We start from the raw sequence: 16,183 nt of genomic DNA on the forward strand, positions 1-16,183 counted from the left end.
CAACCTCTGTAAGCATTACAAAAACTGAGAAAAGGCTCTGTCCTTGACATGAACTATGCTGTATCAATGGCCATACACAGCACACATATTGAGTTGTTAATTAAATACCAGGTTTGCAGTTTGCTTCCAAACAGGAATCAACTGTTTTACTATTGAGCTTGTTTTTTAAAACTAATGTAGTAAAAGCGTGTGTTACAAATCACAAATCCAGAGCAGCTTCCCAGTAAACAGGTGCATCACGGACAGCCCCGCACCTCACGCGCATTGGTACGCTCCGGCGCGGTGACGTCATCCCCATCCTTCTCGGCACTGTGTATTGGATGGGGCTGCAGAAGCATACCCGGTAACACGGGGGGCGAGATGGAGGCTGGTTGCTACACGAAGTGGCAGAAATAACAACTGGATCGAGGACGGGGCGTGCGCGGGATATCTATTGCTTTGTTCAGTTATTACAGTTCTTATGTAAACCATTTTGTTTTTTGCCAAGGAGCTAGGCGCTCTGGTGGGGGGTGGGGGGGGGGGGGCGCTTGTGTTGCTGCTGCTGTCCAATGCATTAGACTAATGGAGCGCGGGGCGAGCCGGGCACGGCGCGGGACTGGGCTGCAGCTGGTCGGTACCGCGGACAGCGCTCTCCCGGAGGAGGAGGGACACTAGGATGCTGTGCTGTAGTGAGGGTGAGTAGCACGATAGGATGCTGTGCTAGTGAGAGTGAATAGCTAGCACGATAGGATACTATGCTAGTGACAGTGAGTAGCTAGCACAATAGGATGCTGTGCTGTATATTGAGTAGCAACACCGTCCCTTTGTTCATTGTTGGGAACCTGTGATGTGGAATGATGGAGAGCTAATTCTGTGCACTGTGCAGTTCACTGACAGGGCTGCGAGCTAGCGGGCTATATATAGAGAAAAGCAATAATGCATGCATAATTATTGGTTCATATATATATATATATATATATATATATATATATATATATATATATATATTATACACACACACACACAAACGGCTTCTTATATTTCAAGTTCACCCATTTTAAAGTGTTCTTCTTTGTAGCTACTTATATAATATGATATGTTTACATTAGCTGTCTTTATTGAAGCTAATGCGCTCGATATTGTGACCCACGGATGATGACATACATAGGCTTGTTTACGTTAACAATAAATGTGTTTGCCCCCCCCCCCCTTCCATTATTTATTGAATTGATATTTTATTGTCGGTGTTCCATTTTTTTCTTTTGTTCACAAAGGTATTCATTTCATGGGCTCTGTCTGTAGGAGCACGACATTCATCTCGGTCCTAATCTCACAGATCAGGATCCGTGGCGGGTCGTGTTTGGACAGTGCAGCGCTATATAAACAGCTGAAGTTAAATAAACCAAGGCTCTCTCTCTCTCTCTCTCTCTCTCTCTCTCTCTCTCTCTCTCTCTCTCTCTTGTTGCTTTTACTGCCGAGGGATCTGGTCACGTGTCCGTAAAGCGACTTACGTACAGTATCCTTACATCGTTGCATACTAAGAAACTATATTTTGATTGCTATTTGTGGTATTTGCATTTTTCAGATTAGACTCAATTTGCTTGAATACAGACGATCACAGGTGAGGTGCCACAGAAAGGGAGACAGTAATAAACAATGAAGATAGTAGTAACAAGGGCAATAATTGTATTAATTACCATCATCAGCATCCATAAATAAATAAGTAAATAAATAGTGTTTAAATGGAGAAACCTCAATCTTTTTTTTTTGGTTGAATTGCAGCACACGGTTGTTCTCTTTCTCACTAAACAACACAACTGTTCTCCGAGAAAGTCTGTTTAAATAAACATGTTTTTCATAATATTTCAATCTTCTAGTGCAGCAAATTGATTTTGAATACACCTAAATCACTGGATTTTTGAGCCTAGTTTAGGGTTGATACATTTAAGGAGAATGGTGCCACTTATTGAAATTGAAAAATTGTATTGTTTCTAATTCTTATTTTAAATTACTGTTGGTGTAGAAATGGCTACACGTGCAGACTATACTTTAAACACTTCCAAAAGAAAAAACAAACTCTAAACAACACTCTGTTCTTTCGGTTTGCTGTTTGTGCCTTTGGATCAAATTCTGCTGTTAACACTACATCTACATTTTTATTCTAGTGATGGGTGTCTCCTGGTTTGATTAATATTTTTTTTATAAAAGATAATCAATACCATTTAGGTATGCATCAGATACTATTGACCCCTGTATTCTCTACCAGAGAGTAGCCAAGCCTACCACAATGTGACATCAAACCTTTACATTTTGTCTTCCTTTATTAGACTGAAAACAGACGCTGTGTGAAGAATAACATGTGGACAAATGGCTCTATGTAACAAATAAAACCTGCTTGGAAAAAAAAACCATTAGCAATAATATAAATGATCTTATTGCATAAGACATGAAGGATATTAAATGTTTAATGCATCCAGACTCGCTTTCACACTTACAAAATGGAAAATATTGCTACATTTAGTTAGTGCACGGTACATTGGTGTCTATGAAAGTAATTTCCTGTATAGGAAGAAAAGCAACATTTCTCCTAAAAGTTCAATATAGTTGGAGATAAAGGCACATGTTTAAAGGTGTAGGAAGCCAAAACTTTGTGAACAGTGGCACACCACAGGGGTATTAGGCACAACAAAGATGTTCTGTAGTATGAAGTACAGCCAATTCATTTGATCCGGGTAAATATGTCATACTATAGCATCGTATTAGTATTGTATTATAGTTTATGCAGAGAACATAATACTACACTAAATACTAACATGTATAAGTAAATAAAAAATCCCTTTTGTTTTCAAGTTTTTGTAGTTGGCCTTAGATTGCTTGAATACAGTCTCTGTTAAATCAGCCAAACAAAGATCAGACTTTTCAATACCCACAATGCTGTGAAATGCACAAAGCAGAGTAGTTTTATTTGAAAATTACAGCACAACACCAAATGGAGCATTTTATACAGCTAATCATTTCACATTCATACTCTATTATGTAGTATTTCTCTAGTATTTTTATACGTTACAAAATTGTCCATTTCACTTGCTGAAGGCAGAACGCCCCAAGAACAGGCAGGAACTAAACACAGCTGCAGTACAGGCCTGGCAGAGCATCACCAGGGAAGAAACCCAGCATCTGGTGTTGTCTATGGGTTCCAGACTTCAGGCAGTCATTGACTACAAACGATTTGTAACTAAGTATTGAAACTCACAATTTAATTCATGATTATGTTAGTTTGTGCAATTACTTTTGAGCCCCTAAAATTGGGTGGACCACATATAAAAATGGGTGTAATTCCTACACTGTTCATCCAATTTGGATTCAACTACCCTCAAATTAAAGATAAAAGTATACACTTAAAGCATATCTTGTTGTTTCCTTTCAAATCCATTGTGGTGGTGTACAGAGCCAAAATGATGACAATTGTATCACTGTCCAAATATTTATGGACCTTGCTGTATATGCTACATTGGTATCAATGGTTTAAACTGAACATTTATCTAAAACAAGACTTTGGTTGAGAAATTGAGGTGTTTGACTTTTATTATCGGCTTAGCGACAAACATGGGGTTTGTTTGTTTAGCTTTCTACCCAGTGAGCTGATCTCAGTAAGTAGAAATCATTTTTTGTATTTATATTGTTATAAATCACTTATTCAAGCTTTTGAGTTTGTTCTCTCAGGAGAGAAGTCTCTTCAGTCTGTTTATCCACTTCATCCTTCACAGGAAACCCCATTATAATATATGAACATTTAATACAGACTTATTTCTGAAAGGATACTCATTAACATACTGTTTCTGTGTTTTAGACTTGAACAGGGTGCAGGGTTCCTAGAGATTAGCAGAGAGAGCCAGAGAGTGCAGATGTCTCTGTGTCTGACCCCTTTCTGTGTGTGGAAATGTGTGTTTCTTTGATAAGGCAGTATATTTATATGTATTTCTGAAGGCAGTGGTCTGTAATTGTAAATGGACATGTTCTGTCCATTTGGCTTTGTGAACTTAAGTTGTATGATCAAGGCATGATTGATTTGGAATTGGAAAGCGTGGTGCAATTTTACATTTGTCACTCCCTAGGGTTGAAGAAAGGCAAATCCTCTAGTGCAGACATGGTAAACAGTCAGGAAGTGGATTCTGTAGAATCAGTCCAATGGTACCATCTAAGGTAGTTTTTGTTTAGACCAATCAGACTGTTCTGGGTTTTCTTTTCTTGGAAATGTGTCTATTCTAAAAGACTGGATACAGTATAACCTAGCACTGGTCAATGCCTGGTGATTTTTCCCTGGGTATTATTGGCACTGCGAGATGCACTGCCAATTTGCACGGTGGTAATGCCAGCACCATTGTAGTGCTTACAAGCATTTACCATATTTAAACTGATTTATTTATCATTGATACATTGAATTTAGAATAATTTCTGACCACTCCTTTTATTAGAAGTCCACCTGTTCTTCTACTTTCCTTTGTGTTTTGTAGTGATAAAAATACAATACAAATACAAAATCTCTTTAACAAGAACAATAAACAAAACAGCCTGTCTTAGGAATAAAAGTAATAACAGCAGATGTTAATGCTGATTCATTTTATTTCACTGAGTTGCACTCTGGATGTTCTCAAAAAAGAATAGTTTCTGCATACTAATACTCCATTCTACACAAAACTATTATGTTTTGAAACAAAGATATTTAAATGTGTTTCATAGCATTTGTTTAGCATCCTTATCTTGCTAAACATGCTTAACAGCAGTCTTCCCCACTTACTGGAGTTGTAAATGAAATTTCGGGAGATGGGTTGGACCCTAATCCCCCCCACACCATGTATAAATATTAGGTTAACACCCTAAGTTCCTAGTTTTCCTTGCTTTGCGTCCCTCCATTGTTCCCAAGCAAACTCCCTGGCTTTTCGACACCATAGGGGGTCATCAGTAGTTGGTAAAAGTTAATTAACATTGAATAGGTGAAGCAATATGACTTCATATGGACCTTCTTTTAAAAACAGGCTAAATTTGTATGCATTTGATATTACCTCAGCTTCTAGGTTCTATTAGAACAACAGACAATTTTTACATAGTATGATACTAAAAGGAGAGGTGTGCATGCTCTAGAGAACGTCTCTGTGGATGTAGGAAGCAGGTGGCCTGCAAATTAGTTCACTGTCTGTAGGTCTTAAGTGATCCAATATGATGGCAACTGAAAATAAAAGCAGGGCAATTGCTGAATCTAGGGTGAGAAAGAAAAAAATAATCAAAGAGTAGAAATGCATAGAACCCTTGAAAGCAAGATAACCTTGAACACACCGGACAGCGCAGAATTCAACCTTTAACGAAATGGCCACACTGTCCCGTGCCGCGGTGCTCTGTTTGCCATTAGCGAACATAATGAAATTCTTTTGTGTTCATCCCTAGGGCTTCCCATTGCCTGGGTTCTGTATCGGATTTAGAAACCGCTGCCCTTTGTGCACTTGGAATTAGCAGCCTGCCAACAATAACTGGGTATATGCTATTGAAGTAGGGCAGCTGTCAGCGATTGGCTACCCTGGAGGTGGTTTCCTGGACTGCACTGGGCAGATTATTGGCACGTGGGCACAATCGATCACTCGCAGTAAGCCACTTGACAGCAAAGGACTCCCAACAACTGGGTACTTCATCATTGTACAGTATTGATAATAATTCATTTTAAATGCTAACAAAATCATTTTCGTTCCCTTCAGTCAATGTCATCGGTTTAACAATATAGTGTATCTAAGCACTGCTGTGTCAATTGAAAGTGTGAGAAGCCCTTACCACTTTTTATAATAACAATGGCAATTTAGATTAAATTAATTAGATCCCAATTTATGATAGGCCAGACAGGCAATATATATATATTTTCTTCAAAATGCAGAACTAAATGATTGAAAGGACTTTGATAGCATGCTGTCTACTTCCTTGTGCTCTGCAGTGGATATGTTGACAGTACACCTGGTTAATTTTTTGGGGGGGACCAGACAGAAATTCAGGAAAAACATTTTTATTTTAAGCTTTTGTCAAAAGTCAGGATTGTACTGTTTTGTTTGATTCTGGTATATTTGTTATAAGAAGAGTGCTATGCTTCATCTACTTATTGCCTTTGGTTTGTTAAACACACAAGATCTCAAATATAGCTTATATTTTTTCATTAATAAAATGGTCAAATACTTGAATGGGCTTTGCTGTTTCCTGTTTAATATAATTGACTCTTATTTCAAGATGAAAAGAAATACAAATATAATCTAAACCCGAATACCTGTTATTAAGGCAGCTTTTATGAGATATGCTATTAGTATTATGTTTTGGGTGCTTCCTTTTCTCATCATTTTCACCATCACTGTCAGTAAGTCAGCTTGAATACAAAAGGACAGGCAGTATGTGTTGGAGTTCAACAGCCACTCTCTTCCTTTTCATTCAGTATCCAGAGGAACAAATAGTATCATCAAATAGACCTCATGTTGAGGCACTCTGGTATTTGGATTCTTCCCTTGTCTCATAACGTGCTGTCAGAAGTTCAGGCAATACAGAGTCATCACAGAGCATCAGAACTCCACTATGAGTTCACTAAATCTGGATAGAAATTACTCATAATGGGTTGTAATGGCTGTTCAGAGAGGTGATTTAGTCTGTGTGAAAGCTTGGCCCGAGTAAATGAGTGTGTGGGGGTCTATTGCCTACACCCTGTTCCTCAAGCTTAGGCAATGAAATCAGTGCTATATACTGCAGGACACAGCCATGAGCACACTTATTAAACTAAAGGTGATTTAAAATGGACTACATTTCTGTTTAGTAATGTAACTGGGACAGAATGCTCTTCAATGGTCAACTGAGCAGTATGTCTTGGTAAAAATAAATACATGAAATAGTTAAATTTTATACTGAATGTCAAGGACTGGTTAAAAGATAGGCCTATATCTTTGATGGAGGAAGAGATTCTCTGAGAAAGTTTGTTCACATTACCTTGGCGGCAGTATTTTGTTTTGTTTTGATTCGTTTGCCAGACAGCTTCAAGATGATGTGAAAATTTCAGTTTAGCAACCAGACCTCTCAGTTTAATTTCCGAAGGGTTCTGGGAGATTAAAAAAGTTTACGTTAACATACTTAATCGATCAAACTGACAGCACAGGGATGATTGCTGCAGGAAGAGGAATACCATTCTAAACTTCCACAGACCCCTTCAAGATACAGCTCTGGAAAAAATTAAGAGACCACTGCAGAATTATCAGTTTCTCTGGTTTTACTTTTTATAGGTTTGTGTTTTTGTTATATTGTATAAACTACTGACAACATTTCTCCCAAATTCCAAATAAAAATATTAATGTAATGGAATGACTGCTATACATGTAGAGATAATGATTTAAGAAAAAATTGCAGTGGACTTCTGTAATTCTTTCCAGAGCTGTATGTGTGTGTGCGTGTGTGCGTGTGTGTGATTGCGGCAGGTCCTCAGTTTTCAAATCTGTCTATTGTAAACTTTTTGTTAAATGTTATTAGTTCTTTCTTTCTTTCTTTTCTATATAAATCTAAGTCTTAACCTTTCATTAACGATGAAACTGTGTGGCTGGTCTAGGTGTATTTATCACATTTTAAGTCCCTAGTATTTTAGACATGACCAGTTTTAAAGGGGAGTTAATAATGTATTATTAAGACTTATAGAGCAGTTTTATTCTTGTAAAGTTCCTAAAAAAAGCACAAGTATCATTGTCTTATTAAACATGGATTAATAATATTCCACAGGAACTGCTAGTCTTTGAAAAAAACAACTAAATAAAACCCATTTTTATGAATCTTTGTGGTCTGATTCACCTAAATAAAAAAAATACCTCCCTGCCCAAGCACAACCTCACTGTGTACATGAGCCCAGTGTCTATCTCTGTAATTGTGCTTTAAATGGGGAACATTCTTCTGACAATATCAACATCATCAAATATTCAGGCCTTCCACTCTGAAGGGCTCGAGGAGTGTCAGAGCGGCCAGTGATACCTGCTGGGGGACTCTCTCTTGAGAATGTCATGCAGCTGAAATGTGACAGGGATTTTCTACAGGCCCTTGATGAAATACAAAAAAACGATACAGTGGCTGCATTATGGGAGAGGAGGATGAGTGAGACATGCTCCACAGTCAGCCTGTCTTGTGGTGCAGCATGAGAGTGCATTGTACTGCAAACCAATTATGTAATCAAGATTGAAAAGGGGAGAAGAAAAGCTGACGGGACTGCATCTAATTTGATCACTCTGCACGAGCAAGGGAGGCAATGTTATTTTGTTTAATGGGAAGTGAAAAGACCAAAAAATAAACATCAGTGCAATAGCTTTTACCCAATTTTATACCTTTACACTCAATTTCATTCTAGCAGGAAGCATGTAATTTTCTGTAGGACATAAGAAAATGGGTGATGCAGGGACTGAACACGAAGCCATTCCCTTTGTTCCTACTTTATTACTACTAATATTCATCTTAACCCAGTACTAGATTAAGTGATTATTTAATATAGATAGATGGTTAATATTAATAACAACAACTATGTAATATCTGTGTTCCAAGCCCATAGGATCCAAGGTGAGCATATGCATTAAATCTTAGTCTTAATCTTTGTACTACTGCTCACAGTTAGGGGCCGGTAAAACCATTGGTAGACAATTGGCCAAGTGCCCTTAGGACTGCAGCCAATTGGGAATTCCATCTCTTCCTCCACATTTGTGATTCCTGCCATTTGTGAAGCATCTATGGTATTTATAAGGGCGCCCTGTCCCCTTGGCACAATCAACATGCTGGCTTGCTGTGTAGTAGACAAGTGCGTGATCCCCATGATTCTCAGTGATCTGACATGTTGATGACTACCAGGCTGGTGGACCAGTGAGTTGGATTGAGCAATAACTGGCTTTCCCAGTCCATTTCAATCTTTCTGAGTATCAGGGTTGAAAGACTAAGACTTATTTGCAGATGTCAATTTCATATAAAGCAAAGTGAAGTCATGGCAAAACATACAGATATATAGAAGAGTAAAGTAAACCCTGATACAAATCAAGGAATACATTTACAAATATGTAAATACTCCAACCATGCAAAGGCCATATGAGAATTCACACTTTACTGTTTCAATTTATTGTGGTTTGCAGAACACTCATCTGTATTGTTTTTGTCACAGATGCCTATACAATTGTGCCCACAGATTCTGCACTGCATTACTGTGTTCCACTAAGACCAGCAGTTAAATATAATACCAATGTAACCTGCTGAAGCTTGACAAAGTGATTCTGCATTGTACAATCAGTACCTTCCAGATTGAACAATCCCACTGAGCTGTACAAAATAGACTGAATGTAGGAGCTGTAACATTTCAATACCAGCTGTAACCTAAAGCAATCCCCTTTGCATTTCATTGCATTACAAATTACAAATTGCTCTGTGATCTCCTGTGCTTAAACTGGCCAGTTATGAATTATGTGTTGATGTAACTTGAGCTTGAACAATTGTCCCATTTTCAGCAACAGAAAAAACAAATGCCAGTGTTTAAATGTGATCTGTTGTCTCCTGATATGCAGATTTCCTGCACTGAAAAGTTAATCAGTGGGTATGTTATATTTTCCTTAATTATTTCTCTTGTGCCCTGTGCTAATTAGTCCCAACTGAAAGTATGTGTCAGTCTTTGGCTCAGCAGCCTTGGTGTCAATCTCTCACATCTGTCAGCACAATGCACTGGCCCTTGGCTTGGCTTTAGCTACTCTTGCAGAAAGTTAATAGTAATCCTTGAGCTCCATAAAGCCCTTCTAATCTCCTGTCACCTTCGAGCCACTTGGCAGAAACACACAGATGGAGGACAAAAGTTAGCTGCCATGTTCATTGACACAACACAGCCCGCTGTTCATTCAGCCATTTGTTAATGGTTCATATTTTTTTAAGCCCAAGAAATAGTTTGTTTTTTAAAAGGTTGTGCCCATCAATCCGTGTCACTGGTAGAAAACGTCTCTTCAGTCCAACCCCCTCGCTTTCAGTTCTTTGCTTCGTGTGCCCTCCTCCTGTGTGTAATGTTGTAATCTGACATACTGCCAGTACCGTGAGGCAGCGGGCACAATCTCACACTCTACTAATCATGATCACACATTTGAGACCTGGCAGCTAGAAATTACTACACCATACTCTCTGAGTCCAGTACATTAACTAAAAACAGGAAAGTTAATGTTTTTCTTGAAACCTCCAAAAAAACCTGGGGACTGAATGAATTCTAAGAGCTCTGTATTTTGTAATGAAAAAATAGGATCCTTAATGAATCCAAACCATGCCCATGGTCACATGATCCAAAAATGAGTGAGTGAATGAGGGAATGCATTGTTCATTGTAAATATTTTGAATTTGTGTTGCAGTTTCATTCTAATAGGGTATGATTTGAGATCCATACCTTATTGAATATAGACTTTTAAAGAGGAGCCCCAATTTGTGCTTTGGCATGAATCCACTGTAACTGAATTTCATGCTTCTGGAAGTACCTGTAATCGCAGCATCTGTTCATTCTTCCTAGTGCGCCTTGGCTTCTCCTGCGTTAAGATAATAAGTTTAATCAAGCGACCAATACACAAGCGTCAGGCTCTAATTCTGCTGTCAAAGCTCTACGTTCTCTATTTGAAGGGATGCTTTATTCAATCTTGGCCTGGAGAGGTACGATGTTTACTATACGTACTCACATCCCAGAAGAGTAATGCCATTTTCCCATTAGTGGATTCAGTCTCTGGTGACTGAAAGACACTAGAGCGGAAATCATAAATTAGGAAACGCATATCATGTCTTTACTGGATTGGCCTGCATATGACGACCCTCATATAGAACAGTTGTTAAAGTGCCAGCTCCATAGCAGAAATGCATCAGATGTTTGCAGTCTATAACCCCACTATTTTCTCTTAAAACCACTGTAAACCCTCCCCTCTAAAAGTGAAGTTGCATTGTAAATCTGTATTTCACATTAGTAAAAGGAATACTGATATACACAGTGATTCAACAATGCATTACTCCTTTGTTCTGGCTTCTGTTACTGACTGTGAAGACCAGTATGAATCAGACACATGCACAACCACATGGGCATCAGGGAGAGGCAGATTTGTGTGTAGGAAAAGCCTTATTAAATGAAAGAAAAAAGGTGAAATCAAAGGAGAAAAAAATAACAAGTCAATTACTCAAACATAAGCTTTAATAAGATTGGTGCTTTCTTCCAGGTGTCTGATTGACCAATCAATGAGAACTCAGCATGCAACTATGTTCTTATGCTGGTCAATCAGCCAATCAGAACATGTCTGTGAGGCAGTCATCCAGCCTGGCAGTCAGTGAAGGGTGGGGCAGTCTAGTCAAGTCAGGATGTGGTAACAAACATACACAGGTCAGTTCACAATTTATGTCTTTGTTTGTGTTTGTTGAGATAGTAAGTAGTAAGATAAAAGAAGATCAACATTCAGGCCTCTCTGAAATACTGATGTTAGATGGCACCTTCCTTCTGAAAGGTTCTTTGGTGAGGAAATCTGCTTTGTTGTCATGTCTGATTGAGGTTTTACCTTTTGGTCTGGACTAGTGAGAGTCTTTTCTTGGAATCACATCCCCATGAAGTGCTACAGATTTGCTCAGTTTTCCTACTCACTCTGTTCAGTCCATTGATGTTAGAAGTGCCACCATTTATCTATTCTCCACCTATGCAATTTGTCTTTATCCTTTTACTTCAAATGGGCTTTTCTTTAAACAGCTTATCAAAATTGCTTGTTCTGTAACCATGTGCTATTTTGTGTTTGTTTCCTCTGGGTATGGACAAGGCCCCATTACTGCATGTAATTCAATAGTGTATCAGTGACTTGCCCCTACCTGATTCCTGAATTGGTGGTTTGGTTCATTACTCACCTTGGAGGAAATATTAACTTTTATTGGAGCCTGTCTATGAAGAAATCATAAGACAAGCTGCATAATGGATTTTTAATCATCTGATTTTGGCTCTATCTGCATGTCCTCCCTGACAGGGACCAATTATAGGTCTTTAATGAATGAGCACTGATAGCAAATTGAACATATACAATTAATATAGACGGAATATAGTCTTACTGATGGCAAAGTTTCATTTAGTTTACATTCAGATTTATACTTTAACAAGATTTACAGCTCTCTTTGAGAATTGTTAGCTAAACATCTGAAAGCAGTGTTCAGAGGGCTCTTCTGATGGTTTTGATTTTGATAAATTCAAGAAAATAAATCGATTAAAGTATTTTTCCTACTCTACAAAATATATCTTGCAGCTGTCAAAAACTTGATATACTAATACAGTCGAGACCCTTGCTGAGCCAGTTGTTTAATTTCCATTTTATTTTCGACTGAGAAATCTCGGCTGGGCACTAAGACTTTCTTTCTCAAGCTATTAACTGAAAAAACTATTGAAAACATGTGAGAAACTGTACAGCCTGTGTATTTTAATCAGTGAAGGGTCATCATCAATAGTGGACACTGATATTTTTATGAGAGAGAGAGAGAGAGAGAGAGAGAGAGAGAGAGAGAGAGAGAGAGAGAGAGAGAGAGTCAATTTCAGCTATTGATTTCTTTGTTAAATAGACCTCATGCTACACCCACAGCACTGAGTGATTTCATTGTAATAGCAGTCTGTATGCTAGCCTAGACTTCTGACTCCTGTAATCTGGGTTAGACGCTCAAATCTGCTGGAACGGGTATAATTTACAATGATGTAGTCATGGTTTAAGGTCATAGAAGTTCAAAGTCCTTTGAGGGTGCAGGGTGTGGACTGAATGGACTAAAAGGTATCATGTGATCATTCCTAACCATCATTCTTCTTCTGCAGCCATCTTTTAAATGGCAAAGCAATACCGCTTTACACTCCTTATAAGTGCTATGCCATGTTTGCCTCAGTAAGTGAAACTGTAAGTACTCTTTTCTGAATGAATAGGACAAATTAGGTTATGAATTGTTGCCAGCAGTATGCTAGCTTTGTATATTTGTAAGTAATGGCGTATAGGCCTAATCCTCTGTTTTGTTTTGTTAAATGTCAAACTTTCCTAATTTCTGATCAGGAGCTACGGAGTATGTATGTGTATGTTTGCACATATGTATTAGATTGACTGGCTGATACATTTTCTGTTCGTTTTCATTTCTTGCATTCCTTAGGGGGCTTTCACACTGGGCTCGTTTGCTACGGTCCGAGCCCGGGCACGATTGTTCCCGGCGCCCCCTGTAGCGTTGGTCTGATTTCACACTCAACTTGATTATATGGAACCTTGGTGCATTTGCGTTCATCATACGTCATCACAAACGCGCGCAGAGAATGCATGGAGAACACAATGCGACTGAGCATAGTTTTTATTTTTGTTGTTATTTTGGTGCTTATTATGTACAGCATAGTGAACGACAACTGCGTTTATGTTCATTGCATGGCGTAATTCAGCACATAACCAGGGGACGGTGTGTTTCTGCTGCTCGCAATAGATTTTTTTTTTAGAAGACGGCTGAGTGCTACAAATGCATTTGTATCTTTGATAACACTGCATGCTTACTCACGAACGAATCCAAGGTAAAGTGTCATCTCCTACACACACACACACACACACATATATATATAATGTATGACTTTAGATGCCATCTGAAATTTGCTCTTGTATGTTTTCTTCTCTCCATATTTGAATGAGGCACCTCACCTCTTCTGTGTCCCACAACGTTCCCCTGCCACTCATGGTTCTCGTGTGTTGAGGAAACAATGATATCGTCAGTGTCATGCATTCGCAGGTTACTTCATTTCCTGAACAAGTGTTTTCACATTCACGCGAACCATGCCACAGTTCGGGAGCAACCGAACTCAGACCACCTCCTCCAGGTAGTCTCGGGTTCGGTACTCCAGTGCGCACCCGGGTCCGCATGACAGCGTTCACATTAGCGATTTTTCATGCGAACCGTGCCCCGTTCCGAACTAAACTGCCAGTGTGAAAGCACCCTTAATGATGCTATCCCGTCTGGCAACGCGTACATATTGCTTGGTGTGAAATTGTTTCAAATCAGTGTTGAAAGCAAATGCATCTTGTCATCCTATTATAATTTAAAAGTCAGTGGTTTGCATTCTAAATACAAAATTATAGAAATTGAGAACATTTCTGCAGATCTATAAATGACTGGGAATTGTGTCCAAGCAAGTTGTTTTGAGGCACTATGATGCAAAATGCATTTTGGCAAGGTATGGTAGTCATTACATCGCACACCATCTGTGACAACACATTTCTGAGCTATGTAATGAATTATGTATTCCACTTATTAATTGAAGTTCTCATTAATAGGTAGGTTGAAAACAAACATTATTATTTTTTTTTTTGTTTCTAGCTGGTGAGGCAAAATAAACATAAGCTGTTCAAAATAAATGCATGAGTACATGACTCTCAAAGCGCAGATGTGTTTGGAAGTTATTTTGCCACATGGTAGATGGCTGAGGGCTGTTTTAATAACTGAAGTGGACGTAACAGAACATTACCAAGAAAACGCATTAAAAGAGATTGTAACAAAGTACTTAATCCAGCAGGCCCTAATCTGCCGGAGAGGGAAGTCAAAAACTTTTCATGCAGACGATAACATTGATTACAGCTAACCGTTAAAATGTTTTATATATACTGGTGGAAATGTAATTAGTTACTGTGCAGGAATACTGTTTAACCATAATGCAATTGTAAACTACTCACAGGCTACTATGTAATGCATATTTGAATTACCTGTTTGAGAAAGATGTGGGACATCAATGGAAAAGATGGCATTTTGAAAGACAAATTCCTGAAAACACTTAATCGCCTAAGGACAGTGTTTTGATTTTTTTTTTTTTTTTTTTTTTTTTTTTTGAGGCATCACCTTTTGAAGGATTTTGAAGAATGAAGGTTGCAGTGCACTCTGTAGAGGTAATCCTGACCTGGCGGCTGGAAATGTATTGTTAATCCACATAAGAAGGACAAATGCTTATCCAACTGGCCTGGCAGTTGAGCCAGGTTATAAGGAGAGTGAGGCTAAGGATGCAAAGCTCTTATTTTTATTTTATAATTTGTCTTCAGCAGCCTGCCAGTGTGTTTGCAATGTTGTATAAAGGGATAGCTGTGCTTTGGTTAACTGTTCTCCAGAATGCCTCATTCAATGGATGCCTAATTTCCACACTCCAAATCTTTGCGTGACATTCACAGAATGGAATGAAGCGGTGTCCTGTTTAAGGCTAATCTAAAATCAATGTTGAAACCTGAAGGTGTCCGAGCATTCTCAGGCAGGTGCCTATGTGTGCACATCCAAGGAGACCCCTGAGAAGTTGTGGAGAAAGCTTTTAGAAACTGGATTGGAAACCACCTTGATCTAGGCTATAGAATGCATCTTGAACCTTGAGGCAGAGGCCTTTACTAGATATGCCACAAAAGCACATTGGAATTGGTAAACTGTCCCGACGCATATTGGGATCACATATTTCAATATGTCCTCTAAAAAGATTCCTGACAGTGTACATTTCATGCCTAAAAGCCCAACAGCACAAACGGCTGAGCACAGGCATCCAATAGATGTTTGCATTGATAAAATCTCCACCACCAATTTTATGACCAATTTAATCAACCATTCATTCCAGTAGTGGCTAACCCTGTTCCTGGAGAGACTCAACTCCATAGATTTTTACAGGTTTCTCAAAATCATCAGTCACTAAAAACCTTGAACGCATGGCATTGAATCAATTAAGAGGTTTGGATTAAAAAAAAAAATACATAAAAGAACAGTTTAGGATTGAATCTCAGATATGGTCTACACGCAGGCTCTGTATACTGGTTTGCAGAGAGGAGGGACAAAAAAGCTACAGCTCAGGCTCATAGGAGGACAGAAGCTTCATGTCCTTGGACACAGCTGGGCAGACAGACAATTACATATTATGCACTTATGTTTCCCCATGCCAGCTTTGGGATTTGTCTTTTTCCAAAGAGTCACACTGTCCTTTCCTTTACAGCAGTTGACCGCACCCAGAAAGCATCAATTGTCAAATGGAGGGAACTCCCTATACATAACCCTTTCCTGCGTCTGACATTTCAGCCTCTCATTACTTTATTTCACTTTTCACAATTATTCATGTTGGGGCTCCTGAGTGGTTTATTCTATTAAAATCCTGCAATAATTCCAGGCTAAAGAC

At 38.7% G+C, this 16,183-nt stretch overlaps 1 protein-coding gene across 1 annotated transcript in view; it reads left to right on the top strand.

Moving 5' to 3' along the window:
- Nucleotides 1–540: 540 nt before the first annotated feature.
- tmem198aa (transmembrane protein 198aa) overlaps nt 541–16,183 on the top strand; it is an 89,586-nt gene continuing 73,943 nt past the window's right edge. The window contains exon 1 of the mRNA XM_066688015.1: nt 541–674. The gene's annotated coding sequence lies outside the window, so the exon portion shown is untranslated. The remainder of the gene's footprint in view (nt 675–16,183) is intronic.

This window comes from Amia ocellicauda, chromosome 16 (genome assembly GCF_036373705.1).
Source record: "Amia ocellicauda isolate fAmiCal2 chromosome 16, fAmiCal2.hap1, whole genome shotgun sequence".
NCBI classification, from domain to species: domain Eukaryota; kingdom Metazoa; phylum Chordata; class Actinopteri; order Amiiformes; family Amiidae; genus Amia; species Amia ocellicauda.